Source organism: Nicotiana tabacum, chromosome 3, assembly GCF_000715075.1.
Source record: "Nicotiana tabacum cultivar K326 chromosome 3, ASM71507v2, whole genome shotgun sequence".
Lineage (NCBI taxonomy): Eukaryota > Viridiplantae > Streptophyta > Magnoliopsida > Solanales > Solanaceae > Nicotiana > Nicotiana tabacum.
Genome location: NC_134082.1, coordinates 187503325 through 187518701, shown reverse-complemented (window position 1 = coordinate 187518701; position 15377 = coordinate 187503325). Strand labels below are relative to the sequence as shown.

The following is a 15377-nucleotide window of genomic DNA, read 5'->3' as shown; positions in this document are numbered from 1 at the left end:
CATTATGTTTTTTTTCCCTTCTAAAATAGACAAATTTGACTAAAATAAGTTACAAAGAATGGCAGACAAGATTCGATTCCTGCATCATTGTAGTAGTAACAGCTTATTTAGGAAGTTCAATGAATAAAGACTTTGTTGCAATCATTTTTTTTTCTTTTTATTAAAGAAAATAATAGTTTGTATTGGATGAGGCTTCCATGAAAAAGACTGTTTCCTTTTAATTTATTTCATCTTGGACCCACAGTGTAGTGGAATTAGATTGTGATCTAGCTAGGTACTTTAATTTATAGTTCCTTTGTATACGTATTTTGGACAAAATTTATCATGAAGATTGAACAAATGCATTTTTGAGTCAATTATACCGTTTACTTATAAGTAGGGTGACAAAGGTACGGGTCGGGTTGATCCAGGTCGGATATGGACGGGTTAAAAATTGGGTAATGCAAAAAAAGATAAATTATTTGATTTGACTTATATTTAATACGGATAAAAAATAAATTAACCGACGGATAATATAAAGAATTTCCATGCCTATTATATGGTGGGAATCTCAATTCTATGTAATGAGTGTGTAAAGTATATTTACCTAATCAGGTGGTCACAACTTATAAGGTATTACAGGAAAATCTTAATGATAAGTATCTATTTGATCTGCTTTTGCAAGTTAACTTTTTTAAATGTCCTGAGCTTTTGTGTTTTGTGAAAATTCTGTAAAATTGAGGAAAGTGGAACGAAACATTAACTCCCTTTAAGATATCGTATTGGTGAGTGAATTAAGATTGTACTAGTTATATATGGGGCAAGGCTCAAGAAGAAATCTCAAATTTGGCTGATTTTCACTATTGATTTTTTAACCTCGCTTATTTATGGACAGAACTTGAAGTTTAACAAGTGTTGCCCTTCGCTTTCTCCATGAGAAACACTTATGAATTTTAACCTTAAAGATTTGCCTAATGAGACTAGCGAGAGTTAAAAAATCAAGATCATTTCGTTGTAATTTTCCTTTCTAAATTTGGGCAGCTAAAGCCCATATTAGTTGTCAGAGGACTGGGCTTTAGGTGATTACTGCTGGGCTGTCAAATGTGTGCGGGCTGCTTCATACAATTTGTTCCGCCAAGATGCATCTTTTTCCCGTAAAAATTGCGTCTATATTCACTTTTAAAAAAAGTTATAACTTATACTCACTTTTAAAAAACTTCAGGCCTCCTTCTCCTCCTTCGTTTTCTGAATGCTGAAGTTTGAGATATTGTTATGCGTTGCCTGATGATTCATATACATCTGTTTGTCCCATTATGTTCAGTTTGGTCTTATTCACAATAATTTAACCTCTTAGATATTTTAGCTTTACAAGCACATTGGTTTTTGGTTCTAATTTATCTGTAGTAACTTGTTTTCATGTTGAAAATAACTTTTATTCTTTAATCTTTGAAATGAACAGCATCAACCGCTGTTAATCATGATCTATTAAATTCATTGTTGTTTAGAACTTCAGCTCTAAGAGTGCTGAAGTTCAGCAAATATAAACAAAAACTTCAGCTCCTAAAGTCCAACAAGTACAAAACAAACTTCAGCCCTAGAATGCTGAAGTTCAGCAATTACAAAACAAACTTCAGCTCTTAGAATGCTGAAGTTCAACAATTACAAAACAAACTTCAGCTCCTGGAATGCTGAAGTTCAGCAATTACAAAATAAAAATTTCAGCCAAAACATGTTGTAGTTTTATTGAACTGAAGTTTTCCATTGTACTATGAACTGAAGTTTGGGTGATTGCCTTTGCAAGTCAGGCCAAACTTCAGGCAAAAATATCTGAAGTTTTGCTATTCTTCAGGCAAAACATTTTGAAATTCAAACTTCAAACATAAATTTTTACTACTTAAGGCCCGTATGTCTGAAGTTACGTGAAAAGTGGGTACGCTTATAATTTTTTTTTGCAAAGCGGGTATAGGCTAAAAGGTGACCCAGAAACTGGGTATAGATGCAAATGCGCTTGCAATTTTTTTTGCAAAGCGGGTATAGGTTAAAAGGTGACCCAGAAACTGGGTATAGATGCAAATGCCCCCTATTTCATTTTTCTTTAGGGATTTTTTCCTTCCTATACAATATTTGAAACTTATTTACTAAAATTATCCTAATTTTGTATATTACTCGCCCTAAACAAGGATTACTTACAAATTATATACAATCTATTATTGCCTTAGGGGATTTAGTTACACTGTCACGATCCGGATTTTCCACCCTCGGGAGTCGTGATGGCGCCTACTAATGTGAGTTAGGCAAGCCAATTATTGAACGAATAACCTTTTTACCCTTTTATACCCTTTAACGATTATAAAGCAATAATGTGTAAACAACGAAAATTTTAAAATAAGCGGAAGAAAAGCAATAAAATATCTGAACATGTATCTAATGCAACCGTTTAAGCCTTAACTACCTAGAACTGATGTCACAGTACCACAGACGATCTAAGATTTACTACATACAAAGTTCGAAAAAAAATAAACGATACACTGTTTCTGAATTAAGGAAATGAAACAGGGATAAAAGGATAGATGGAAGGTGACGCCAAGGCCCACAGACGCCAAAGAGTACAGAGTGTGGTATTAGCACAACTGACCCCATGTGCTGGTAAGTGTCTAGCCTAACCTCGGCGAAGTAGTAACGGGGCTAGGACCAGACTACCAAATAAACCTGTGCAGTTATATTATAAACAACAAAAATAGAAGCAGATAATTACAATTAAAATTGGGCATGGGAAACATGCTTCGGGGAATAACAGATAACAACAAAATATCAAGAGAATATAAAGACACCAAAATCCAATTACTAACACCGATAGGGTAAACAAATGCAAAGTTCACTTTCATTTCACATTTCGTTGCAGGCGTGCAACCCGATCCCATTTCATAAATCTCGTTGCAGGCGTGCAACCTGATCCCATTTCATATATCTCGTTGCAGGCGTGCAACCCGATCCCATTTCACATATCTCATCCCATTTCACATATCTCATCCCATTTCATATATCTCGTTGCAGACGTGCAACCCGATCCCATTTCACATATCTCGTTGCAGGCGTGCAACCCGCTCCTATTTCACATATCTCATTGCAGGCGTGCAACCCGCTTCCATTTTACATATCTCGTTGCAGGCGCGCAACCCGCTCCCATTTCATAAATTTCCGTGGCGGCGTGTCACCCGATCCCATTTACAAATCAACAACAATCACAAAAGAATTTCGGTAAGGGAACAATTATATTTCAACAACATTCCGGCAAGGGAACAATAATATCAAGACAACATCCCGACAAGAGAACAATATTGATAATAACATCCTGGCAAGGGAACAATAATGATAATAACATGTAAAGCGCAATAAACCACAACGAGGTCATAACAACTACAATACAAGACTCACGGGCATGCTTGACACCAACGTATAGATACTCGTCACCATGCCTATACGTTGTACTCCACAATTAACACGTAGCAAATGAGATACAACTCCTAATCCCTCAAGATAAGGTTAAACCAAATACTTACCTCGATGCCACGGACAAAATTCAAGTCTCTACTATCGCTTTACCTCGTGATTCCACCACCAATTCGCTCGTATCTAGCCACAAGTTACTTAATTACATCAATAAATGCTAAATAAATCAATCCTATTGCATGAAAATGAGTTTTCTAAAGTTTTTCCCAAAAGGTCAAAAATTGCCCCCGGGCCCACATGGTCAAAACCCGAGGTTCGAACCAAAACTAGATTACTCATTCCCCCACGAACCCGAATATATAATTTATTTTGAAATCAGACCTCAAATCGAGGTCCAAATCCCCATTTTTTGAAAAACCTAGGTTCTACCCAAAACACCCAATTTCCCCCATGAAAATCATGTTAAAAGATGTTAATGATTGAAGAAAACGAGTTAAAATTGACTTACAATCGATTTAGAAGAAGAGTTATCTTTAAAAAATCGCCCAAGGATGTTTTGGTTTTGAAAGAGTGTGAAAAATGGGAGATTTTCTGCTAAGTATAAAATTTGCAGGTCGCAGATATGGGAATTGCGAACAGGGTTCACAGCTATGTTGGGAATTGCGAACAACCCCTCGCATTTGCGAGGATCGCGTCGCATTTGCAATTACTGGCTAGGAGGGGAGGCATCGCATTTGCGAACCATTGCATCATATTAAGCCCAAAGCTCTTTCAGCTTTGTGAAATAAATAGAGACTGAGCTAGTAGCTTATGATAGAGTAGCAATTTGGCGGTGAACTTGAAAAATCCTCATGCGATTAACTTTGTCAAAGCGCTCCTTCAGATCCTTTCACACAGTGTGAGAATCTGATGCATAAACGATTCCACTAAGGAGATCTTCCGACACTGTATTTATCATCCATGAGAGATTTGTGGCATTGCATGTGTCCCATTTTTCATGCAATTCAGTCTCATAGAACTCCCTCTTACAAGTTCCCAACACAAACCCTAGCTTCCTCTTCGCTTGCATAGCGATACGCATTGACCGGCTCCATAAGCCGTAGTTCTCAGATCCAGTAAATTTGACTGGAATCAGCACAGCTCCAGGAGTATTGGAGGGATTCATGAACAAAGGATGAGTATATGTGAGCTTATCTGCCGCCATAGCTTGTAATTGATGAATTTGTAGAAACAGAACTTCATACCACAAATTGAGATCGAAATGTTACACAGAGATTATGATTTCTCACTGAGAATTGAAAACATATAAAATTGCGTTTGTATCCAGACTCGAACGCTCTGATGCCATGCTAAAATATGGGGGAAGCCAGGGAGGGTTTGAGCTTCAGCTCTTCGAGAACCTTCTATGTGAGAGAGAAGAGGAGTTTGAAATGAAAGGTTCAACTGTTTCATTAACTGATGGTCCCTATATACACATACACTGTTTTGGACTCTAACTACCTCTAACTAACTCACTAATCCACAACTAACAACTATTAACTTATGCCAGCTGTCACTAGCCTGGCTACAAGTTTACACGTGAACTACTCCACCTACAACTACTATATTCAGCTTCTCATAATATATATATATATATTAGAAAAAATAATAATTGAAAATGAAATTGAATAAGGTTTGAGGCGTGAGAACGACTTTTCTTAAAGAACATATTGCCCGTATACAAATTGGAGAAATACAAACAATCTTCTTCAGAATACAACAAGCCAAGAATATATTTGAATTTTTTTTTCTCTCCACTTTGTTGGAAGAACTTCTATTTATAGAGCAACCGCTGAACCTTTTCAAAAAGATATGTTCTTTCACAAACATACACATTTATTTATTCAAATATATTTAAAATTTAAATTTCAAATAAAACAGATTTTAATTGTAGAAATATATGTGTTTTAAATTAAACATATAAAAGGACAAGGACTTGAAAGACACCAAAAATGGCCTTTCACCACCGAACTTTCCAATTTGTATAACAAACTATCCTTCAATATATATACACACAATGACGAAAAGGTTCGAAATGTGTATATACAAAAATCCTCCATTACTAATATCGACCATTTAAAGGAGTTATGTCGAACCCTACAAAAAGACAGCCACCTCGAGCTTTCTAAATTAGGAGTAGTGAGCTCGGACAAAGCACTAGGACTTAATTAAGCTTGTACCTTCCAATGATCTATATCATCAACTTTTGAATCTTTAGTGATATACTCTTATTGATCTTTTGATATAAAGCGCTTAAGTTATATACATTGATGGAGTAATTTTTTTTGTGTAACTACGTCACTTATTAGGTATTTACAAAAAAAAAATTCTATAACTTTTTCTGGAACCATGTAATTCACTACTAGAAATTTGGCAAAAATCGACCAAGAAAACCGACCAACTTTGGTCAGTTTTTCAAAATATTTTAATTTTTAATTTTTTTTTACGAAACCGACCAACTTTGGTCGGTTTTTGCAATTAAAATAAATAAATATTAATATTAAAAAAACCGACCAATTCGGCCGATCATTTTAAAAAACCGACCAACTTTGGTTGATAATTTTATTTTTTAATAAAATCGACCAACTTTGGTCGGTTATTTTCGCGCGATATACAATTAAAGAGTATAAATAAATAAAAAAAAGACAATCTTAAAACAAAATGCACCAATGGTCTAGTGGTAGAATAGTATCCTGCCACAGTACACACCCCGGTTTGATTCCCAGATGGTGAATCTATCTTTTGATTACATAATTAAAATACTGACCAACTTTGGTCGGTTTTTTTTGCAATTTTTTTTTTTGAATTTAATTGACCGACCAATGTTGGTCGGTAATTTCCGACCAATGTTGGTCGGTAATTTCCGACCAATTTTGGTCGATATATTAAAACAACCATTAAAATACCGTCCAAGCGTATTTGGCCGTGTTTTGATCGGTAATTGACCATAACCGACCAAAGTTGATCGGTATTTACCGTATTTCTAGTAGTGTAAGGCTCTGCAACATTTGAGCACATCATCCTGAGCTAATTTACAAGTCATATTCCTTTCTTATATGTTCGATCTTGAGATCAGAAGCCAGCCAGCCACATTTTTCTATGTTAGATTGGTCTCAGCCGTCTCTGAGTCTGACCCACTTAACCAGATCACTTTTTTTCTTTCTTTTTTGAATGGTTAAGAACAAATGGTTAGAATGACGCTATGTTTAACAAAGCAATGTATCATGCAGCATTTTTACTAGTTACTTTCTCATATAATTAGAGTAACTTTGGACAATTATGTGCACAATCATCTATATTTATGCTCCAGGACAAAAGCTGATAATCAATATTCAAAAAACGGAAAGGTCATTGGATAAGTGCAAAGATATTATTCCATATGTTTATGATTAATGTTTGGATCGGATTTACTCCTAGCAACAGTTAACCTATTTATGGAAAAACGATATTTGGATTTGAAATAACTGAGGAAATTAGGTAATACTGACCACAACTTCCAGAATAAAGCCTTTTAGAATTTTAAGAAATTACTCCCTCCATTTTATTTTTAATATTACTTTAAAACATTAATTAAGTGAGTATTTTACTGAAAGATTCTTTATCTCTCCTTAAAATTCGTTCAACCATTTACTATACAAGGGTAATTGTGGAAAAAATTTAATACTTTGTTAATTTCTTAAAAAATTATTTATTTTTAGAACATGTTAAAAAGGTTATAAATAATTTAAAATGAATGTAGGAAGTACGTGATAACTCTTAAATTTAATTAGATAACATTCAGAAGAATGAAGGAGCATAAATATAAGTGATAGACCAAATTATAAGCTCATGAATTCTTCACCTTCGAGCAGCAATGTGTCATTTTGAAATCAGCAATAAGTCATTTCCTATGTACATAAATTTTAACGTTACTCTCAATGTGCAAGGGGTTACGTTAAAACGAATAAGGATCAAGATATTGGTGAATTCTTGAGGTTGAATTTATTTTCATTGTTATCCTGAATAGGGTAAGGATTATACTCCAGCTTCCTTATTAGTAGCCCGTGTCTCTCCTTTAGCTTTCATAAACAATATAATTGAATCAATCATTATATTGGTTCTCCTAGTAGATAAAGCACTCCATCATATCAATATATTTGTCTACTTCTTATCATCTCCTTTCCCCCACGCACACACTCTTGTTTAGGTCGTTGGTTTGGTATGCGCCTAATTATAGTGAAAAAGACGTCCATGATCTCATAGTTAATACGACCTTAGCATCCTTATATAACAATCATTTACTATAAAAGTCAAATTATTTTTAAAATCAATTTTTAAGTTATATTTTACTTTTATAATAGCTTTTTATCTATAACGGCAATATTCATATTTATAGCAGAAAGAACATTTTTTGTAAACTTATCCTTGTATAACATCTATATAGAATCTTTAAGATTACTAATAATAATTCTAAAAATATGCACACAATCTTTTTCATTGAATAAAGCTTCTATCTTGCATAAAATATACTATTTGAAGATATGCACATGATATATGTTCCATTGAATATCTTTTTACTAAAAATTTAGACACGAATCTTCGCTAATTCAAGTGTTATATCGGTAGTAAGAAAATAAAATCTATGAAACAACTACAATTATAAAGTTATTCCACCAATCTTCAAAGGATATATTTTTCTAATAGTTTTAAAATATGTGCCTTAGCGTTTAAATATGTGTATATTTAGTTATGAATTTATTAATAATGTATTAACTTTCTTCAATATATACCTAGTGAAATATGCATATCTTCTGAGATTTTAAATTTGAAGATTTTTTTTTATCTTTTATGCGTAACATTAAAAAAAGAAAAATAATTGATTTTTGAATAAGTTTTATATATAACAGCCAAAAAATATTTAAACATCAAATGTTGTTATAGGTGTATAACAAACATTCACTATAAAAATTAAAATATATCGGAACAAATGAAGCTATTATACAGATGTTTGATTATAAAAAAAATTGAGTATCCAACTCCAAATTAGCGGCCGGATATTTTCTAGAAATGAAAAAAAGAAGATATTCTGATTTAAAATAAGAATATTTAACACCGTGTTTCTTCTCAAAATCCAAAATATTGGTTCCAGAGGGAAAAAATTAAACTCAATTCAATTCAAACGGCATAATGTTTGGAATTCAAGATCCAGTTTTTAGTTCCAAGAGACAATACTAAACTAGAATGGTTATTTGGAGCAATGGAGAGTACACGAGTCTACAATAAATAATCATAATATCAGACAAGACATCACTTTGTTTCTATAAGCTAAGTCGTAAAAATTCAGGCTAACCGAAATACTTTCCAATTTAAGAATGTTTTGTTTTTAACATTGAGATTTGTTAGTACTGTGATGTAACGTATTGTTAGTAATCTGTATTCGAAAATATATTCAAAAACCAGTAGCAATGTAAAAATAAAAAATGTAGAAGAACATAAATTAATTTGAGTCCACTGAATTCACAGTGTTTCCTTAAAGAACTTAATTCCCTCCTAGTACCCGAGGTTTAGGATTATGTTCTCCCATAATAGAATGGATTACCCTCACTGGTGCAACGGTACTTCAAACTCCAGTGACCAACGAACTCAAAGATCGATAGCAAATCACACTCTATTAAAACAACGCAGAAGGAAGGAGGAGAAATCAGAATTTTCGCAAGGAAAATCTGAGGGAAAAATCATGTATTTATAGCCAAAACATTGGATAATACTAACGAGTTGCAACTATTCAAGTAAGGCTGCAACTCAAAATGATTGTTTTATTTAAGACATCCCGCCAAATTTAAATTCTAACGGGAAATTCTAAACTTTGGAAAAGCAATTTACTGTTACAAAAAAGGCAATTTGAATTAAATTAATATTACGTTAATCTTAATATTAACAAATAAATAACCGAAGCCGAGCCGACAGAGCGACGACGACGACGACGACGACGACGACGCTAGGCTTGCCTTCTTCCCAACTCTTTAAGAGCTAGAAGAAGTGCAATTGTATATATACCCATCAAAACTCTTTTCCTCCTCCAATATGGGAGTCACTTTGTCAAAGAGAGGAAATTTAAATTTTCATTTTCCCTTTCCCATTCACTCTATTTTAAGCTCTAACAAACTTAAACCCAACAATCCCCACATGAATGGGGAATGGTTATATCACTGAAATATGCATGTAAAACTATGTGATTTACAAACGAGGATTAATCGCAGCTGGACAAGTAGATTTCGCTTTGAACTTGTTGGGTTTTAAGCTTGGTAGAGCTTAAAAATAGAATGAATGGGAAATGGAAGGAAACATGAAAATTTTAAATTTTCCTCTTTGACAAAGGGACATTGTCCCATATTAGAGGAGGAAAAGAGTTTTAATGGGTATATATACAATTGCACTTCTTCTAGCTCTTAAAGAGCTGAGAAGAAGGCAAGCATCGCGTCGTCGTCATCGTCGCTCGTTTCGGCTTGGGCTTGATTTGGATTTGGTCAAATGATTTGATTTATTTATTTTTTGGACCAAATTTATTTGTTAATATTAACATAATATTATTTAATCCAAATTAGACCGTTTCTGCAACGGTAATTTAATTTTTTCTCCATTTTTATTTTTCCCGTTATAATTTGAATTTGGCGGTTTGCATAAATAGCTTTTTTATAAAAAAAAAAATCATTTTGAGTTGCAGCCTTACATGAAGAGTTGCAACTCAAAATGTATTACCCAACGTACTCTCCCTCAGATTTTCCTTACGAAAATTCTGATTTCTCCTTCTTCCATCTGTATTTTTGTTAACAGAAAGAAAGCAGTAAATGTGATTTACTACTGTTCTTTGAGTTCTTTGGTCACTGGGGTTTGAAGTACCGCTACACTAGTGAAGGTAACCCATTCTATCATAGGAGGAAATAATCCTAAACCTCGAGTACTAGGAAGGGATTAAGTTTCTTAAGAAAACATTGTGAATTCAGTGGGCTCAGATTAATTCTGTTCTTCTACATTTCTAATTTTTTCATTGCTACTGATTTTTGAATATATTTTTGAAATACAGAATACTAACAGAACTTTCCGCAGTGAACTTATGTCGGATATACTCGATTAATCAGTAGATTTGATACAGTCGAACTTTGGTGTATATCTAGACAACCATAAGTCACACAATAAACCCTTAACCGTATTTGGTTCTCATTGTTGTGTTCTTTTCAGCCATGAACATCGCCTGGTTTCATAAGTGCATAGAAAACTGCCTTGCAATATTCTCCTTGAAGCGGCTAATACTTCACACTTATATAGGTGATTCCTAAACGTGTCATCCCGTAGATACACTATTTGATATACCCCGTATCAAATTTAAAAACTATTAAAAAACTTTAATGATATATCCTTGATACTAAACATTGTCTCATCGTGAGAAATGGACCAAAATTTTAGTTGACTATGTTTAACTGTCATTAATGACTTTGTTTGATTTCCTTGAACCTAGATCTTGGATCTCCAGTCTTCTAGGTAGAGTTACCGCCACAATGACTTGTCCTCGGCCATAATCCCATTCCCCTTGATGATCTTTTAACTACCTCTCTAGTTAGGCCTTTTGTGAGCAGATCCAACACATTATTGCTTGACTTTACATAGTTAATTGTGATAATCCTCCTATAGAGTAGCTGCCTAACGGTTTTATGTCTTCGTCATATATGACGAGATTAACTGTGATATATAACGCTCCCAGCCCTTTCAATTGCATCTTGACTATCGCAATGTATGTATATTGGTGCCAACGATTTGGGCCAAAATGGAATATCTTCCAAGAAATTTCGGAGTTGTTCAGCTTCTTCACCGGCTTTATCTAAGGCTGTGAACTCAGCCTCCATTGTAGAGCGAGTAATACATGTTTGTTTGGATGACTTCCAAGATACCACTCCTCCACCAATAATAAATACATATCCACTTGTGGATTTAGAATTCGTTGAACCGGTGATCCAATTCGCATCGCAATATCCCTCAATCACCACAGGATAATTACTATAGTACAAAGTAAAGTCTTAGGTATGTTTTAAATATCCCAAAACTCGTTTCATTGCCATCCAATGAGATTGACCTGGATTACACGTGTATCGATTCAATTTACGTATAGAATAAACAATATCTGGTCAAGTACAATTCATGATATACATTAAATATCCCAACACACGAGCATAATCCAATTGTGATATGCTTTGGCCTTTAGTCTTTGCAAATGCAAGATTCACGTCAATTGGAGTCGTTGCAACTTTAAAATCTAAGTTCTTGAATTTATCAAGTACTTTTTTAATGTAGTGAGATTGCGATAATGCCAGACAGTGAGGAGTTTTATGGATCTTAATACCCAGAATTAAACCGGCAACTCCCAAGTCTTTCATATCAAACTTGCTAGTTAACATACGTTTAGTCTCATTTATGTTGGCAATGTCATTATTTATTATCAACATATCATCCACATATAAGCAAAATGACTATGTGATTTGAAACATCTTTAATGTACACATATTTATGACATTCATTTATCTTAAAACTATTTGACAACATTGTTTGGTCAAATTTAGCATGCCATTATTTAGGTGCTTGTTTTGGTTCGTAAAGCGACTTAATAAGTCTACATACCTACTTTTCTTTACCTGGAACCACAAACCCTTCATGTTATTCCACATAAATTTATTCCTCTAAATCTTCATTTAAGAAGGCCGTTTTAATGTCCATTTGATGATTTTCAAGACTGTATATCACAGCTAATGTTACTAACGTTCGTATGGACGTAGTTTCTTGTAACTGGAGAGTATTATCATAATAGTCAAGACCTTCTCGTTGTCTATACTTTTTGACCACAAATCTTGCCTTATATTTGTCAGTAGTACTATTATTTTTCGTTTTCTCTTAAAATCCATTAAGAACCCAATGGTTTATTGCCTAGAGAAAGAACAACCAATTCTCATGTATGATTGTTCAGTGTGGATTTATTTTCACTATTGACTGCTTTTTTCAAAATAATGACTCGTAAGAAGACATATATTCTTTAAATGTTCAAGGCTCATTTTTTAATAAGAAAGTCACAAAATCTACTCCCAATGAAGTCTACGTTCTTTGACTTTAACTACGTCTTGGATTCTCCTGATTATACGTACTTTATTTTGTTTCTTCATGAGGTCGTTTAGATCCTTCACCAATCGACTCACATTCTTTTTTATACGGATATATATTTTCGAAGCATTCACCATTATCTGATTTTAACTGTATTATTATGACTGTTAGTATTTTCTCATTTATGAACCAGAAATCGATATGCTTTACTATTGGTTGCATATCCTATGAAAACACAATCAACAGTTTTTGGTCCTATCTTTGCCCTTTTGGGTTTAGGAACTTCCACTTTTACCAAACACCCCCACACTTAAAATAATTTAAGTTGGGTTTTCTTCCTTTCCATTTTTTATATGGAATGGATTGCGTTTTTCTATAGGGTACTCGGTTTAGTATCCGGTTAGCAGTAAGAATGGCCTCCCCCCACAAGTTCTGTGGCAAACCAGAACTTATCAACAAAAGGGTCATCATCTCCTTTAATGATCGATTCTTTCTTTCTGCAATCCCATTAAATTCGGGCGTATAAAGGGTCGGTGTTTGATGAATAATTCCATATTCTAAACATATTTATTAAAAAGGAGATTCGTATTCACCACCACCTATCACTTCTTATCATTTTGATTTTCTTGTTAAGTTGCGTTTTAACTTCATTTTTGTATTGCTTGAATGAATGATTGCTTCTTCTTTACTATTAAGTACGTAAACATAGCAATATCGAGTACTATTGTCAATAAAATTTATGAAATACTTCTTTCCACCGAAAGATAGTATTGACTTCATGTCATAAATATCTGTGTGAATTAAATCTAAAGGATTTGAATTCTTTTCAACTGACTTATAAGGATGTTTAAAATACTTAAATTCCACACATATTTGAAATTTTGATTTGTAGCATTCAAACTTAGCCAATACTTCCAAATTAATCATTTTTCGCAATGTTTTATAATTGACATGTCCCAAACGTAAATGCCATAAATCAGTTGACTCAAGTAAGTAAGAAGAAGCTGAAATTTTATTATTGTCAACAACCATTACACTCAATTTGAAAAGGCCCTCGATACGGTAACATTTTCCAAGTACATCTTGTTCTTACTTATTACAACTTTGTTTGAAACAAAAACACACTTAAACCCATTTTTGACGAGAAGTGAAAAAGAAACTAAATTCTTCCTTATTTCAGGAACATGACAAACAGAGGCGGATCTAAAATTTTTATAACATGGGTGCACCACTAAAAAAAGGAAAAAAAAGAAGTATGAAGTGGAATTTGATCTCTGCTCCTCTAGGTAAATAACTCAAAATTCAACAAAGTGTACCATTTAGTTTCTTTGATGGGTGCTAGCAGATAATATATACTAGTTTTAAAAAATATATACATAAAATACGTAATTTGATGGAGAGACCATGAGTTCACGTGCCCCATAAATTTACCTATAAATCCGCCCCTGATGACAAACGTTATTCAGAGTCACCACATTGCTAGTGGTCATCTTTAGAAATATCTTTCTATAACCTTCAATTTTGGCTGTTGTAGAATTTCCCATAAAAGTGGTCTCGTCGGGTCCAGCGGGAGCATATGAAGCAAATATTTCTTTAACAACACAAACATGGCTGGTGGCTCCAGATCAATCCACCACTCCTTAGGATTTTCTACTAAGTTGCATTCATACAACATAGCGCACAAGTCATCAACATCATTATATGTTTCGACCATATTTGCTTGACCCTTTTTCTTCTCTTTTTTTGGAACACGACATTCTGCAGCTTTGCGTCCAAGTTTTCCACAGTTGTGGCAGTTTCCCTTGAATTTCTTCTTGCTGTGATAGTTCTTTGGTCTAGAAGACTTCCTTCTCTTTTTCGGATTAGTTGGAGCAGTCTCAACAATATTTGCTCACATAATTATTGAGTTTCCACGTGTCTTCTTTTCTGCAGCTTTATTCCTCTTCGATCCTCAATCGAACGATGAGATTTTCGAGTTTCATCTCCTTGCGCTTATGTTTCAACTAGTTCTTAAAGTCCCTCCATAAATGAAACAACTTCGCTGTCACACCTCTTTTTTCGCCAACACCGCCCGTGGGGGGGGGGGGGGAGCACGGAAGGGAGTTTTTTCCAATTAAAGGACAATCGAAACGGGATTTGTTTATTTATTTCAGAGTCGCCACTTGGGAGATTTATGGTGTCCCAAGTCACCGGTTGAATGCCGAATCGAGAAAAAGAATGACTCTGTTTAACAGTCCGCAAATCAGAAATCCGGATAAGGAATTCTGTTAACCCGGGAGAAGGTGTTAGGCATTCCCAAATTCCGTGGTTCTAGCACGGTCGCTCAACTATTATATTTGGCTTATTTATCTGATTTTTTTCTTAACAATTAAGGACTTATATGCAAATTTGACTTTGACCCGCTTTTATCATTATTATTATTATTATTATTATTATTTTATACAAGAATTGCAACGTCGTGAAAACGCATCTCGAACCACGTCATAACCAGTGTACATGTGATTTGTTGACGCATTTTGACTCCGCCAAGATTGGGATTTGGGTTACATAAATGCACACCCATGTTTAAGAAAATACCCTTATTAAATACGCGCCTAAAGACTATGCGTTGTTATACTTTTTGGTAGGACCGTGAAATTTACTAAACGACTCATCCCAGAATCTAAGTATTTTAAAAAAATAAATATGATTGGAGGACCCTGCAATTTTTTTTGTATTGTTTATATTATTTATTTTTTAGCAAAATCCTCCCTTATTTTATGAATATCCTAAAATGACTACATTTT

The 15377-nt window shown here is 34.0% G+C and overlaps 1 long non-coding RNA gene across 1 annotated transcript; it reads right to left on the bottom strand.

The window, feature by feature from the left end:
• Positions 1-2388: 2388 nt before the first annotated feature.
• Positions 2389-4855, bottom strand: LOC142175401 (uncharacterized). Its single transcript, XR_012704417.1, has 2 exons — positions 3938-4855; positions 2389-3612 (listed from the first exon to the last, which is right to left on the bottom strand). It is a non-coding gene; the product is annotated as an uncharacterized LOC142175401 (long non-coding RNA).
• Positions 4856-15377: the final 10522 nt, after the last annotated feature.